The 17,114-nt window shown below is 36.2% G+C and overlaps 1 long non-coding RNA gene across 3 annotated transcripts in view; it reads left to right on the top strand.

The window, feature by feature from the left end:
• Positions 1-17,114, top strand: part of LOC123608125 — a 55,266-nt gene that overhangs the window by 26,140 nt on the left and 12,012 nt on the right. For 2 of the 3 annotated variants that reach the window (XR_006717108.1, XR_006717110.1), the window contains one exon: positions 7,944-8,015. This is a non-coding gene — a long non-coding RNA (uncharacterized LOC123608125). Of the gene's footprint in view, positions 1-7,943; positions 8,016-13,872; positions 13,889-17,114 lie in introns of those variants that run through there. The other variant, XR_006717109.1, reaches the window with a different exon arrangement.

Here is a 17,114-nt window from a genome sequence, read left to right as displayed (position 1 = left end):
CAAACTTTAGTAAGCACCAGAATCTGCTAAAGAGCTTGATAAAATACAGATTGCTGGGTTCTACCCCCAGAGTTGCTGATTCAGTAGGTCTGGGAGGGGCATTAAAGAAAAAATTGATCATGACATTTGTTAAAAGTGGTAGGAAAGACTTTATTCAAGGGGGCTACTTTAACAGGGTTTTGTAGGAGAGGAGAGAGATTGGGCTTAACTCTGAATACAACAAGGGAAAGTGGGAATTTACAGTTAAGGAGCAGAGCAGGGGTGGTACTCAGTGATAGAAAATTACTAAAAGGAAATATCAGGAGTGAAGGAAGATTCTGACTAAACCAACCTAACAGGATTCTTTATGAAGGCAGGCTAGAGTGATCAGATATAGGAGGGGCTTGGTGCTGGAACCTGATTAGATATTGAGGGTGGGAGAATCTGGCTAAACCAAATTAGCAGGATTCTTGCTAAAACTGGACAATGCAGAGAAACACACAGGAACCCAAAATTCAGGACCTGAGAAAAGAGTTTGGAGGAACCTGACTGAAGTTTGGTAAAGGAGAGAGTCTTTGTAAGGGGGTGAGAATTTGTATTCCTTACATGTTTCCAGGTGATGATGCTCTTGGTCTGGGAACCAAGTTTCAAGACCCACAGGTTTAGAATATTATGAGTGCCATCAGGAAGAAGAGTTGTTTTAGAGTTTGACTCAGACTGAAAGAGCTGGAATTGGTATTTCAACTTTTGGCTGATCTACTTGCGGAAAAAGACTTTGTTAGAGGTAATATTTAACTTCTAGCTGAGTAAGACATGTAATACCTGTCAATGCAATGGGAGCCATGAGCATGGAGAATGGCAGAGACCCAGTCAGATTGTTAGTTTGGAAGAGAGTGTTAATTTTGTTATTAATAGTGTGACAGTGTTTAAAGTATGAATCATTAACTACGTGTGATTTTTAACAATGGAAGAGTTTGCCTGAATATTATGGTCAGGGAAAGTGTTAATTTCCTCATTCATTTTTGTGGTGCAGGTTTGGTCCTCCCTTTGAAGTAGCAAGCAGGGACTGGTAGGAGAATTAAACTTTGGTCCCCATCCTCACATATCTCTCTGGGCAGCAACCTGGGCTCTTCACCTCTGAGTGAAGTCTGCCTGACCACTCCCTCACTCAGCCTGGGCTCTGGGAGGCTGACCCTGAGTCAAATTCCATAGACAGCCTGGACTTTTTTTTTTTTTAACCTATTTGTTTGTTTGTTTTTTAACCTATTTGTTTGTTTCTTTAAAGATACCTATATACACAGCTTCTAAATTCATGCTTCTCAAATAGGTTATGTGTGATCCCTGCCATGTGCTAGGGAATATGGGAAAGTACAGGATCAGCATGGCACTTGCTGGAGTGATAATTCTATTGGAGATTTTTGGTGGAACCAGGATGCCATCTGTGCTCTGTGCCCCACCATCATCCCCCTGACTTCTGCTGCAGGGTGGGGCACTTTCCTTGTGCATGCTTCGCCACCACCCCAGGCTCACTCCATCTCTCAGCTCCTCTACAATGGGCTTTCTCCAAAACAGAAGTTCTTCCTCACCTAGAACTTAGACACTTTGGAAATGCCAAAGGAATTAATGCCCCTGGCATTGACTCTTAGTGAGGGCAGGAATCAGTGCATATATTCCCCAGCTTCCAGTCCTTCAAAAGGTCAATTCTCTGAGGTGCACTCTGTGTAATTTCTCAAAGGATCTCAACGAAGTTCAATTCCATTTGCCCACAGTTGCAATCAGCTCAACAATACACTCTTCATGGCTTTCTTTCCTTCTCCATCTCCTTCCCTCTGCTCTCTCACTTGCACGGGGAAAATTCAAAACTATGATACACAATACTCAATATCACTCAGATGCAAAATAAGTCTGTAAAATTTACACAAAATTTAAAAATACACAATAGCACTTAAAGAATTGAGGATGGAGCTGTAGTGTGGTACTAGGCATTCTCTTTTCTGTCCATGGGGGAAAAAAATAGAGGATGATAGCTCTAAATTCTACAGAAGATTATTTGCTGCCTGTTTTCTTACTGCACATTCACACCTTAAACTCTTGCACTTTGGCTTCAGACCCCACCTTTCCACTAAATCTCCTAATAAGTAACTTCTGATCAGCCAGTCCCAGTGGACAGTTTTGAGTTATTTTCCTAGACCTCTATATTGCTTTTGACAGTGATACCTGCTATCTCCTTGAAATTTCCTTCCCACTTGTTATGTTGGATGTAAACTTTGTGGTCTTTCTCTACATGCTTGATTCTTCCTTTTCTTGTTTAAATCCACTGACATGTAGCTTTTCTGCTCACATTGTCTTATAAATCATGTTGCACTTATTTGGGCTATTTATTTTCAGTTGCCTTAATTTAAAATACAAACTAAAAGGCAAATCACTTAAAAAAATAAATTTTCTTATTCTGTATTGTTTACATTTGTATCAGAAAAGAAATGGGATTGGAACACATAGAAAATTCAGACTTGACTCCAGACATTCTGTAGTACTTCTTATAGCATTCCAAGCACAGAATAAGTGACCAACATGTCAAATGATATGATTTGTCATTTTTGAACCATGTATAAGCAGTGACCTGCTTGATACCTAGTAAATTTAGTAGGTGGTTATATGTATGTAGGTGTAATCTGTGTAAGAGATCATAGTCTAGTGTATTTAATCCTGAGAATAATGATGGGGAAAACATTTGATACTCAAGAAATGAGATTTACATGTCTTAATAAGATTGTAATATTGTTCTCCTGAAGTATATCCAATATTACAAGCAAATGCATTTACACGAGAAGTTTGAAAAACGTATTTTAGCATAATAATCCCAAGCAGGCTATCATTTTCAGGGCAGAAATGCCCAGAGTTGACTAGCCATCAAAATACAGATGTTTTAGAGATAAGAAGGAACAATCTTAACCTGCAGTTGAAAAAAAACTTGTCACGGTGACATGATTATTAGACTTCTTGTTGTTGTTTTCAAAACATGTAGATTGAGAAATTATAATTTCATCAGAATACATACTTTATTCCAAGTATCTATTTTAATAATCATTTAAAATTTTTGTTCAAAGTAATCAGAAATGTCCCATCTTCTCTAGCAATAATTTATCTTTTTTTTTTTTTATAAAGTTAGCCTTTATTAAAGATAATTGTTTTTCTTTTTTTTATTATTTTTTTTCAACGTTTTTTTATTATTTATTTTTGGGACAGAGAGAGACAGAGCATGAACGGGGGAGGGGCAGAGAGAGAGGGAGACACAGAATCGGAAACAGGCTCCAGGCTCTGAGCCATCAGCCCAGAGCCTGACGCGGGGCTCAAACTCCCGGACCGCGAGATCGTGACCTGGCTGAAGTCGGACGCTTAACCGACTGCGCCACCCAGGCGCCCCAATAATTTATCTTTTATAGGAAGGGCATTCATTTTTCAGAGACAAAGTCACTAATTATTTTACATGTGTTTGTTTTTCTGTATTCATTGATTACCCCCTCCTCTCCTCTGATCTCCCTTCTTTTTCTCCCCTTCCCTTCCTTTTTCTCCTTTCCCTTTCTCTTCTTGACACTCCAAGTGCTCAAACTTTTGTATCAGTTAACTGTTTGTACCTTCCATCTTTATAAACATCACGCTTTTCTCTTTAGCTCATGACTAAGTTCCTTGGCCAAGTGCTTTATGGAAGTGTTGGGAATAGAAATCTCACATAAAAATGGAATGAGTTGTGAAAACAGTCAGTTCCCATCTCTCCTAAGATAGGCAAATCTTTGAATGACCTCCTTGGGAGGAAAGAGCCTAGGGCATATTCTGATTTATAGCACAAAGTTCAGGATATTGAATGAAATACAGTTATGACATGATTAAAAATGAAGTGCATTTCAGACATCTTTAAATGTCCAAATGGCACTAAGACAAATTTTACTATATTCATGGTTATTCTTTTTACTATTTCACTTTCCAGTTATTCACCATGAATCTTATGTGAAATCTATGGCAGGATGAGACCAAGCAAGAGCAGGAAAAGAGCTCAATTAATACATTCAAAGCCATTGTCATTTTCCATGTCAAAGATGGCATTGTTAGGGTGAACATATATAAACTTTCTTTCCCACTGAGTAGACCACGTGGAAAAATGCTTTATTTTTTCTTATAAGAATAAAATTGCAATCTTTCAACAGAACATGTTGATTATGCCATCTGGCACATAATTTCTATGCTTAAATTAAGCTGAGAAATAAATTCAGTGTTGAAAGATATTATCCGTTTAACATTTTTTTGCCTTCAAGCAATTTGAGAAAGTAGGACAAAAAATAAGTTGTTTTCATTTCTTAGTATGTGAATCATATATTTCTTGAATATTTTCTTCCACATAGAGGAAAATTATAATTTATAAGTGGATAGCTATGATCTACTGGGATTTCTAGTCCTGTAGTTATGCCAAAACTATACTGTATTACAGGAACCTACCCTGAGAGATCAGGTGATTGTCAGTTGGAGATTAGCATCAGTTAATGGATGGTGTAATTAACTGAGAATAAAGACGCTTGTAAGGAGTTGCTTATATTTTGTTTGGACTTTTCTTTATTAAGCAGTTTGTGACTTCAGGTTGTTGCCAATACTAAAGGCACAAATAAATGAGTGTAATATACACAAATTAGGCTGCATCTAGGGCTACCTACCAAAGTTAAGTAACTAGCAGGTGGTGGAAACTCAAAAAGAGTGGAAATGTCTACCTTTTAACTGGGGAAGGAGGACTCCTTCAACAGGATCTCCTTGTCAGTTTTTTCTTTCCCTCTCTCTCCCTGTGAAGATATAAATCAATGCTCAGTCACCTAAGATCTTCCTAGTGAACAGTTTAAGTCAAGAATAATCTTTGACCGGCCTATAGCTGCTAAGACAGCATGGAGGTGATCAATGAGTGGTAGTAGCAGGAAGCTCAAACATTTGGAACAAATTGCCAGCAAAAGAGAGCTTTGAACTGAACGTATACATTCATATGGCAGAAAAACTAGGGAAAGATAACAATTAGAATTTCTCCTTTCATTATTTAAAAAATTATCTTTAAAATAATGATTACCTTTAAGTTTTGCTGCCTTTTAAAATGGTTTTTAGGGGGGTTTTATTTATTTTTGAGAGAGAGAGAGAGAGAGAAAGGCAGAGGCAGAGAGACAATCCCAGGCAGGCTCCACACCTCTAGCGCAGAGCCCAACACAGGGCATGATCTCACAAACTGTGAGATCATTACCTGAGCTTAAATCAAGAGTCAGACTCCTAACCAATTGAGCTCCTAACCAATTGAGGCACCCCCTTCTGCTTTAATTAAGGAACAAAGAATGGGAAATTTACACTTATTGGGGGAGAACGCATCATCTAGGTTTAGCCATCTGGAGTCACACTATCCTGAGTCTTTGATGCCCACCTGCCTATTGAGGTCTTGGCACATCTGTTGACTGCTGGGGCACTCAGGAGAAAAGAAAAGTTAAATGCTTTCCTATCAAAGGAAGTGTATGAAGTAACTGCAAGCACTGCAAATGGAGATTTTAAGAAAGTCTAGATTCTAGTTCTAGCTCAGAGATAGATTCAGAATAGATTTGGAAAATAGATACTATAATTTTTGCTACAAGGACTTTGCATAATGATAATAACAAAAATGACAATAATAAAAACAATACTTTTCACAGCACTTAGTTTTCAAAGCACATCATATGAACTATGAGCTGTGCTTCCCATTAACCTGTTATAAGCTAATATAGTAGAGAAACACAGAACATAACAGTAGATGCAGAATTGGAGAACGATTCAGGATTTGGGAACTGAGGAAGCTGAAGTACTGTGTCCACTGTGGAAAAATGACATATACTTGGCACATATGCTTAGGATATGCTCTTTCACCATGGTACTAATTGAAAATCATGAGAGAATTTTACAGTTAAAATGTAGAAATACTATGGTCAAAATATTTTATGAAAGGGCCCAAACACATAGTAAATTAAGATTGATTTGCATGAAATTTTGCAGATACCCAGATGACAATTGTTTTTATAAAGGCAAAAAATTAACCATGGGAATGAAAGTCCTCTTAGAAGCTGCTCTGTAACTTCATTGAGTCTGAGACATGAGGAGCAGAGAACACATGTATAGAAGCCCCTTTCAAGGCTTTGCACTCTGCTGCTGTCCTGGCAAGCTCCTCGTGACTCTAGAACAGTCCTTCTGAGCATGGCTCTGTGCATTGTGGGAATTGGACCCCATACTCTTGGCTCTCAAAACTGAGAGAGGGGATAGAGGAGGGAGAGGCAGAGAGAGAAAGGCCAGGCAAGAAATTAGAAAAGATCAAAGGTACATTGACCAAAAAAGATGAAAGGCACTTTGGCAAAGACAAGCATGACCCACAGCTCCTGCTAGAAAACTCAAGCTGATGAAACATTTCAGAAGGATTAGTATATATAAAAGTGCACCTGGGAAAGAATTTCTCTGATGCCTTAGCTTTCAGACCATTTTAGCAATGAATCAACAAGTCCCATTTGTAGAAAGAAGAAAGCTAATGTAATGAACAATAAAAGCACAACTCCAGGACTCACCTCATTACTTCAGAGATGCACAGCCAGACCTTTCTTGCACTTAACCAGCCCTTTAGTTCAAGTGTTCAGTATCATTGAAGCCACCAGGACCTTCTCCAATTTTTCTATTTGTTCAAGAAATTAATTTTAAAAAGTGAATTAGAAGACTTTTAAGTTCAAACTCTATGTGTTTCATCTCTTTGCCATGGTTTATAGTCCTAGCAATGCCTCCCGGCTCTCCTGACCACTTTTGCTAACCATTGCCAAACACTACAAGATACAAAAAATGATAGAAAATGAATTACCCACATTTTTAAGGATGGGGAAAGGCATGAGCTAAAGAAATTCTAATAAAATTCTGACTCATACACAATTTGACCTCCCTACCTTTGCAATATGAAATTTACATTTTATATGCAATTTCCATGGCAATTTACAGGTGTTAAATTAGGAACAGGAGTAGAGTACAGACAAGGGGATAACCTAATATAACAGCAATAGAGTTCAAACAAAGTTTGTTTCCTTTTTTTATATTATCATCTGGGTATCTGCAAAATTTCATGCAAATCAATCTTAATTTACTATGTGTTTTGGCTCTTTTATAAAATATTCCAACCATAGTATTTCTACATTTTAACTGTAAAATTCTCCATAAATGGGGCACTTATTACATTTTTTTAATATGTAGAATGATTCAGTTACTACAAAAGTCCTGAAGAAGAAATATTTACTCCAGGTAGAGTAATCTAGTTTTTTTTACCAGTTCCCAAGGGCATTGCTAATACCTTGTATTATTCAGACTTAGAGAAACATACTAGGAAGACAGTGTTAGAGCATGCTGTCCCTAGTATTTCTCTCATATGTTTCTACTGCAAATCTAGGTTAATTTGGGCCCAGCTCTACTGATCAACGAATTGTAAAACTAAGTGAGCACTTTGTAAAAACTCTCAGGTAGATTTGGGCTAAATCAAAAGATTTTGTCGATAACCCAGTCCTGAGTTTGAAAGAGCCTGGGCTCATTTCTATCTTGAATTTTACTCCTTCACATTCATTTTGGTGGATGGCTGAGGGGAGGCAACTGAGTGATAAGCAAACCTTCCCTGGCCATCATAGTTTCAGTGGTTGGAAGAAAATTAAGGATTAAGCTAGGGAGCTTATTCTCAAATGATGGTTGATTAGGCTGGTCACGTAAGAATCAAATCAGGAAAGCACTGCAAAGTCCAACATTTGGTGTTACTTAGGGAAAGCTTGAAAACTAAGAAGGCTCTTCAACTTAAGTTAGAAGGATTGGGGGTGGCGGCACAGGGATTCCTTGGAAGGCCTCCTGCAAGAAGTTTTTGTAAGTGTGTGTGTGTGTGTGTGTGTATGCCCTTGTTTTTACAGGAGAATCACATTCTTCAGACCACCCGTCTATCTCGCACAGGCAGAGCACGTCATGGGTCCTGTCTCCCAAAAGTGAGTTGAACGTTATTGGGGCTTTTGCTATTGTATTGACTTGTGACTAAGAGAGATCAGTGTTGCATTATTTGGATTTAGTATGCTCAAACTCATTTCTTTTCCACATTCCACGAAGATTTCTTCCTTAAAAAAAGGGGGGATAGGAAAGCAAATTCCAGTGTTTTTATTCAAACATAATCCCTAATATCCTTTCTGGGAGCTCCCCAAAAGGACAGTTGTTTTTAAAAGGAAAGTATCAGTTAAGACATACCATGTCACTAAAGGGACCTTTAAAAAGTCATTTGGCCTCCTAGCAGGACCACACTCAAAGCAGAGATCACAATCTATCCCTTTCTTTAAAATCTCCAAAGTGTTTTTGAAACAGTTAGTAATAATAAACAAGATAAAGAGAATCCAGGTGGCATGGCCACTGGGGCACCAACAGCAGCTCCTTTATATGTTAGGTGTCAGCCAATTTGCAGAACAAAGCTGACCACATTTTATAAGTAGTATTTTAAGAAGTGAAGTATTATGTACCTTTCAGAACATGTGCTTCTATTTATTCTTTGTCAGCATGCTGGGGCACCTGTGTTAGTTTTATGCCACTGCATGCAGATTTTTTGACAAGTAGAATTCTGGTGAGTTCCAGCTGTTATTTCACCTGTGTGAGCACAAGAGCAAAAAACCCCTGGAACTTTGAATCTGGAGCACTAAAATTATTTGGAAATTACCACCACATTTGTAATATATTAATTCTATGTATTAAATGCCCAATTAAGAAATGTTGGTTCTTCTTAAGGGTAACAACAATGACTAAAAATGAGCAAATATATTTGTAAGGTTAATATGTGCTCATTATGGTTGTAGTGAGAAAAAATAAGAACTGGATATCTTCATGATATATGTTATTTACATAGCTACAATGGTCATTACTTATGATCCACCAGGTACTGTGCTAAGCACTGCACATGCATTATCCAGCTGAATACTTCTAATAACCCTATGATAGAGCTATCAGATCCTCATTATCTAAGACAAAGAAATAGAAACTTTAAAAGGTCTGCCAAACAATAAGTCAGATAATGTACTCAAACCCAAGCAGTCTGATTTCAGAGCCTGAAGTCAAACCACTGCACCAGTATCTCACAGAGGATGGGAGCCAGAATGCCAGATGTGAAATACTTTCAGGTAGAACATGGATGAAACATGTACAACTATCAAGAAAGGTTTATTTATTTTTTATATGTATCAGAGAAAAAAAAATAAAACTAACTAGCCAATCCACCTATTTCCTCCACCTCCACCATTACTACCATCCCACTCCTCACGGCCCCCTTAACTTTAGAAACCTTCTAAGTGATTCCCAGAATTTCTACTCCAAGGTCAGTTCACACAAAAGCCTGAGTAATGATTATGAGTGAAAAACACTTAATGTCATTCCCCTGCTAAAAATTCTCCAATGATTTCTCATTATATTCAAAAGAAAATCCAAACTTCTTCCCAGGACCTATGAGATCCTATCTGTTTTGGACCTTGCTTGACCCTGAAGTCTCACCTCCAGGCCTCTCTGGCTTCCTTTCTTTGTTTTAGCACATCAGCCTTCTTGCTATTCCTTGAGTATTTTCACAGTGGGCATTTACCATTCTGTTTTCCATTGCTGAGGCCTTCATGGGTTTGCAGTCAAGTCTCCATTCAAAATATCACTACTTCAGAGGTCATTTACTCTACTCCATCTTCTTTCTTCCCCCCTCACTTTCCTTTAGCTTTCTTCATAGCACTTAGCTAACATTGTATTTGTAGAATGCCCTGTATTGATTGATTGGCTGATTGATTACCTTCTTCATTAGAATGTAACCCTCATGAGAGATGGTCTTTTCTTAGTTATAGCTGTATTTTAAGCTCCCCAAAATGTGTCACAAAGTGTGTGATAGACACATATTTTTTAAATTAATTCATGAATCAAATGGATCATTTCATAGTTACTGTCACTTGGAATGAAGATAAAGGTAGGTTTATAAAGAAATATATTGGGGCGCCTGGGTGGCTCAGTCGGTTGAGCATCCGACTTCGGCTCATGTCACGATCTCGCGGTCCATGAGTTCGAGCCCCGCGTCGGGCTCTGGGCTGATGGCTCAGAGCCTGGAGCCTACTTCCGATTCTGTGTCTCCCTCTCTCTCTGCCCCTCCCCCATTCATGCTCTGTCTCTCTCTGTCTCAAAAATAAATAAATGTTAAAAAAAATTAAAAAAAAAGAAATATATTAAGGGAATTTAAAGAGTTCTATTAAGAAGTGATAGTACAATGGAGATGATGAAAATCATGAAACTAGAATAAGAATACCTAAAGTTTGGACAACATTGTTTACGTTATATTCCATGTAATTAGTTAAAAGTGACGTTATTGCATTTTCTGTAAACTCTAAATGATGAATAAGATTCATACATAAAATAAATCCATCAGTTAAAGCTATATACCTGCCTATGTAGACTAGTAAATTTCTGTAGAAAGTTAGGATTGCATTTAGAATTTGAGTAGCTAGCGTTATTAAATAAACTGAGAAATCTTATTATAACTCCTTCTGAAATCCCTAGGACAAATGACACTAACTGATCTGCAGATAAATAAGTTTCTATCCCATTTAGAAACAGCAGTGGCTAGTTAATAATATCTTTTTGTTTTCATTTCACTGTGTATCAACTTCTGTATACTATCAACTTCTATAAGCTAGATAAAGTGTTGAATTAATAGTTGGATGAAACCAGTAAGAAATCAGTGTGATAAAAGAGAAAATTGATTATTTTACTTATGTTTATTTTACTATTCAGCCAGCCAAGGAAATTGTTACGGACCAAAATCAGAGTGCAAGTAGATAATTTTTAGTCCGTATAACTCTGTTTCTACAAAGGTGGCACATAGAGGAAGCACATGCAAATTACAGTTTTCAATGCTGAGATTGCACTAAGATTTTATAATTCAGCATGTAAAGAAAATATAATGCTAAGAATTAAATTGACTCTTTTGGCGATTTTGAGCTGCTTTATGAATATAGAGTTTATTATAAATTAGTAATAGCTGCATGAGGTTGAACGTCTCCAGTCTTGGTGGGTGTTTAGGTCCATTGCCATCACTCAGTGTTCCTTCATTGCTCACTTTCATCATCACCACAGCATGCTTTAGCTTCTCTCAATCATGATGCTAATTGCCTTTCATCATTCCTGTAGTGAACATGTACTATTAAAAATACCAATAATTAAATCTCTCACCAGAAGAAATTAAAAGAACTTGAAGGTTTAAGGATTTTAAATGGAGAGAAAAAACAGGGTATGGAGAGTAACCTAAGAATGGCAGCTGCTAACTGATTGCTTGACTCATTCCCAGCATTGGGTTTCTTCTTTGGGGAGTGTGTTGAAACATTGTTTGGAGGGTTTTGGCAAGATCTATTGGAAATAAGGGATTTTTCTATAATGTTTATTTGATTCAAAAAGTGGTCAAAGGGAGAAAAATCTTTGAATGAATGTACCCTGCTCTATAATTCTGATTTGGTAGTGAGGCACAGAAGACTGAGGGTTGCTGGCAATGCTCCTAAATTACTGCATTGGCAAACCCTAATAATTATAGTAAATAGAAATCTTGACTAATGTCAAGAGTTCTTAGGTGTATTTTTCCTCTCATCATTATTCAAAATAGTTGACTATAGGTGGCCTTCTTTCATTCATTTATTCAAGAATATTTAGTGCATATCTACTATGTGCTAGGTACTCTTCTAAGTGAGACAAAGTAGGAATGAAATGGCAGAAATCCCTGCACCTACACAGTTTACATTCTAGTGGGGAAGGTAAAAAATAAAAACATTAAAAAATTTGTGATATGTTAGATATGACAAATACTATGGAGAAATAAAGAAGAAATAGGGGGTTTAAGCCAAAGCTTAAAGCATGTAGAACATGCTCCTGGATATATTGTATGTTAGACCACAAAACAAGTCTTAGTAAATTTAAGAAGATTGAAATCATATAAAACACCTTTTCTGACCATAATGGTATGAAACCAGGAATCAATACAAGAAGAAAACTAGAAAATTCACTAATAAATGGAAACTTAACATGTTACTGAACAACCTATGAGTCAAAGAAAATCAAAAGGGAAATTAAAAAATATCTTGAGACAAATGAAAATGGAAGCATAACATACCAAAACTTATGGGATGTAGCAAAAACAGTTCTAAGAAGAAAATGATAATGATAAATGCCTACTTTAAGAAAAAAAGAAGAGCTCAAATAAACAACCTGACTTTATATTTCAAGGACCTAGAAAAAGAACAAAGTAAACCCAAAGTTAGTGGAAGGAAGAAAATAACAAAGATTAGAGCAGAGATAAACAAAATAGAGATTAAAATGGCAATAGAAGAAATCAACAAAATTGAGTTGTTTTTGAAAAGAAAAAATGAAATAGACAAACCATTAGCTAGACTTGCCAAGAAAATAAAGAGAACAAAATAAAATTATAAATAAAAAGGAGACATTACAACTGATACCACATAAGTACGAAGGACCCTAAGAGACTACTATAAGTAATTATAGACCAAAAAAAAAAAAAAAAAAAAAAAAAAAAGAAAGAAAGAAAAAATTGGACAACCTAAAATAAATGGGTAAATACCTACAAACATACAATCAAACAAGATTGAATTGCAAAGAAACAGAAAATCTGAACAGATCAATTACTACTACAGGAGAATGAGTCTGTAATAAAAATACTTTCCAACAAGTGAAAGTATAGGACCAGATGGCTTCACTGGTGAATTCTACCAAACATTTAAAGAAGAATTAATACAAAATTTTCTCAGACTCTTACAAAAAGTAGAAGAAGAAACACTTTCAAACTCATTTCATGAAGGCAGCATTACCCTGATATCAAACTAATTAAGGACACTACAAGAGAAGAAAATTACAGGCAAATATGCCAGATGAATATAGTGGCCTTGGTGAGCTGAATTCAACAATGGATTCAAAGGATCATATACTATGGTCAAGTGAGATTTATCCCATGGATGCAAAGATGGTTCAGCATTTGAAAATCAATTAATACACCACATAAACACAATGAAGGATAAAAATTATATGATCACTTCAACAGATGCAGAAAAAGCATTTGACAAAATTCAACATCAGTTGGGTAAGAAAAGAAAATAAATGGCATCAAAATGTGAAAGAAAAAGTAGAACTGTTTGTAGATGATATGACATTATATACAAAAAATCTCTAAAGACTCCACTGAAAAATTTAGAGCAATAAATAAGCTCAGTACAGTTGAAGGATATAAAATAAGTTGTGTTTTTATACACTAACAATGAACTACCAGAAAGAGAAATCAAGAAAATGTTCTTATTTACAATTACATCAAAAGAATAAAATACCTAGGAATCAATTTAACCAATGAGGTAAAAGATCTGTACACTAAAAACTGTAAGACATTAATGAAATAAATTGAAGATGACACAAATAAATAGAAAGATTCTGTGTTCATAGATCAGAAGAATATTATTAAAATGTTCATTCTACTCAAAGCAATCTACAGATTTGATGCAGTCCCTATTAAAATTCCAATGACATTTTACACAGAAATATAACAAGCAACCCTAAAGTTTGTATGGTACTGCAAAAGACCCCAAATAGCCAAAGCAATCTTGAGAAAGAAGAAAAAAGCTGGAGGCATCACACTTCCTGATTTCAAAATATATCACAAAGCTATAGGAATCAAAACAGTATGGAATCGGCATAAAAACGGACACATAGATCAATGGAACAGAATAAAGAGCCCAGAAAGAAACGCATGCAAGTATTAAAATTTTAATACTTTTTTTAATGTTTATATTTGAGAGAGAGAGAGAGAGAGTGCAAGCATGAGGAGGGGAGGGGCAGAGAGATGGAGACGGAGGATCTGAAGCAGGCTCTGTGCTGACAGCAGAAAGTCTGATATGGGGACTGAACTCACTAACTATGAGATCATGACCTGAGCTGAAGTCAGACACTTGACTGAGCCACCCAGGCACCTCTGGTCAGTTAATTTACGACAAAGGAGCCGAGAATATAAATAGGAAAAGCATAATCTTTTCAATGAATGGTGCTGGGAAAACTGGAGAGCTATATGCAAAACAATGGAACTGGGGACCCTATCTTAACACAAAAATTACACAAAAATTAACTCAAAATAGTTTAAAGTCATGAACATAAGACCTGAAACCATTAAACTTCTGGAAGTAAACATAGAAAGTTCCCTTAACATCAGTCTTGGTGATGATTTTTTGGATTTGACACCAAAAGCAAAGGCAACAAAAACAAAAATAAACAAGTAGAACTACATCAAACAAAAAACTTCTGTATAGGAACGGTACCTGAATGGCTCAGTCAGCAGAGCATATTACTCTTGATCTGGGGTTTGAGTTCCAGCCCCATATTGAGGGCAGAGATTACATTTAAATTTTTTTTTAATAAAAACTTTTTTTTTTTAAATCAAGTCATCTGTACAGGAAAAGAAACCATCAACAAAATGAAAAGACAACCTGCAGAATGTGAGAAAATACTTGCTAATCATATCTGATAAGGGGGTTAATATCTAAAATGTATAAAGAGCTTATAGAACTCATCAAAAAAAAAAAACCAATCTGATTACAAGATAAGCAGAGGAACTGAATTTATATTTTTCTAAAGAAGACATACGGATAGCCAGAAGGTATATGAACAGGTTGTCAATATCACTAATATTCAGAGAAATGCAAATTAAATCCTTAATGAGATATAACCTCATACCTCTTCAAATGGCTATCATTAAAAGGACAAGAGATAATAAGTGTTTTTGAAAATGTGGAAGAAAGAGAATCCTTGTGCGCTGTTGGCAGAATGTAAATCTGTGCAGATAGTATGTATGTCCCTCCAAAAAAATAAATAAAAGCCCAAACCCCCATATAACCCAACAATCCCACTTCTGGGTATATATTAAAAGGAGATAAAAATAGGATATTGAAGCAATATCTACACTCCTATGTTCACAAATATTCTCCTGTGTTCACATTATTTACAAATGCCAAGATATGGAAACACCCAAGTGTTTATCAGTGGATACACGGGTACAGAAAATGTGGTGTATATGTACAAGGGAAAGTTATTCAGCCATGAGAAAGAAAACAAACCTGTTATTTGTTATAACATAAATGGACCTCAAGGGCATTGTGTTATGTGAAATAAGCTAGACAAATAAAGACAAATACTGCATGGTATCACTTTGATGTAGAATCTGAGAGAGAGAGAGAGGGAGAAAGAGAGAGAGAAAGAGAGGGAGTGAAGATCCAACTCATAGAAATAGTAGAAAAGTGGCTGCCAGTAGCTAGGGGGTGGGAGAAATAGGGGGAGGTTGATAAAAGGGTACACATTTTCAACTATAAGATAAATAAGATCTTAGGATCTAATATAAAACATGGTGAGTATAGCTGACAACACTGTAACACTGTATTGTATAAATGAAATTTGCTAAGAGAGTAGATCTTAAATGTTCTCAAGAAAAAAAAGTGAGGTGATGAATGTGTTAATTAACTAAGTGGGGCAAATCTTTTCACAATGTGTATCACATTACCACAATGTATACTTTAAATGTGTTACGATTTTATGTGTCAATTATATCTCAAAATGAAGAGGAAAAAGAAGGATGAGAAGGAGGAAGAATGGAGGATAGGAAATGCTAAGGGAGGGCTTTCAGTGTTAAATGACTTAGCAGGGAAGCCTCACAGAAAAAGATGACTTTAAAAAATGTTTACTTATTTATTTTTGAGAAAGAGAGAAAGAGAGCAAGCAGGGGGCACACACAGAGAGAGAGAGAGAGAGAGAGAGAGAGAGAGAAGGAGAGAGAGAAAGAGAGGGAGACACAGAATCCGAAGCAGGCTCCAGGCTCTGAGCTGTTAGCAGAGTCTGACCCGGGACTGGAACTCACTAACCGCGAGATCATGACCTGAGCCGAAGTCAGGCATCCAACAGACTGAGCCACCCGGCTGCACCAACAGATCGTATTTTAAGTGAATCTAAATTAAAATAGCAAATTCCAACATCTATTTTAATTTCTTCAAGTACTCCAAAGAGAAAATATTAAATTTTTTATTTCAACACCTAGTATTTTCTGTAAGTAGTCTGTGGACTGTCAGAAAAAAAATTCCCTATTAATCAAGCACTATTTGGGTATAATATAAATAAAAGAAATTGATTCTTTAAAAACATAGCACAAAGTTTTGGCATTTGAATCAATGTTGGCCTCTTCTGGGTTGTCAGTTAAGAAGTTGGACATATATTCTGGTAAGTGACCATTCCTCTAAATATTTTGCATTTCCTGTTTCAAATTGTTTTCAATGATTGTAAAATTGAGATGAAGCTTTATTTTTTTTAAGTTTATTTATTTATTTTGAGAGAGAGTGTGAGAGAGGGGCAGAGAGGGAGGGAGAGAGAGAATCCTAAGTAGGCAGAACCCAAAGTAGGGCTTGATCTCATGAACTGTGAGATTATGACCTTATCCTAAATTGAGAGTGAGGTGCTTGACCTACTGAGCCACTCAGGTACCCCATGAAACCTTATATTTGATCATTCTTTGCTTTGGGTGTATGAATTTGATTTCTGAACTCACAAGTCATTTGCAGTGATCCTACTGATTACAGAGGGTTGTCTGTTGCAAACTGAGAGCAAAATGAAGAGGATGTTGAACTTGGTGCAGAATTAAACTTTAATTAATTGAACAAGCCATGGTTCAGGATTTTCTCTGATTTTTCAAATACAAGATGGGGATAATGAGGCAGAGGAGAAAGGTTATTGTAAAAATGTTGTTTAAGCATTCCTATGGGTGACTTTAGGTCTACAGATATTTTAACATATTAGGTGTGCTTTTTGTGGGCAAAAAAAAAATCATTTTATAAATTGTAATTACCCTTTGATATTTTGACATGGGTTTGAGTTCAGCAAAGTTATTTCAAGTTAAACTAAAACAATTTTATTGAATAATACATGTATAATTTGGGGAATAAAAAGAAAGTGAATCCCCATGTACCTATCACCCACCTAAAGAGTAAAATGGCAGTTTCACAACG

Source organism: Leopardus geoffroyi, chromosome B2, assembly GCF_018350155.1.
Source record: "Leopardus geoffroyi isolate Oge1 chromosome B2, O.geoffroyi_Oge1_pat1.0, whole genome shotgun sequence".
Lineage (NCBI taxonomy): Eukaryota > Metazoa > Chordata > Mammalia > Carnivora > Felidae > Leopardus > Leopardus geoffroyi.
The sequence above is the reverse complement of the archived record's forward strand: the minus strand, read 5'-3'. Positions and strand labels throughout refer to the sequence as shown.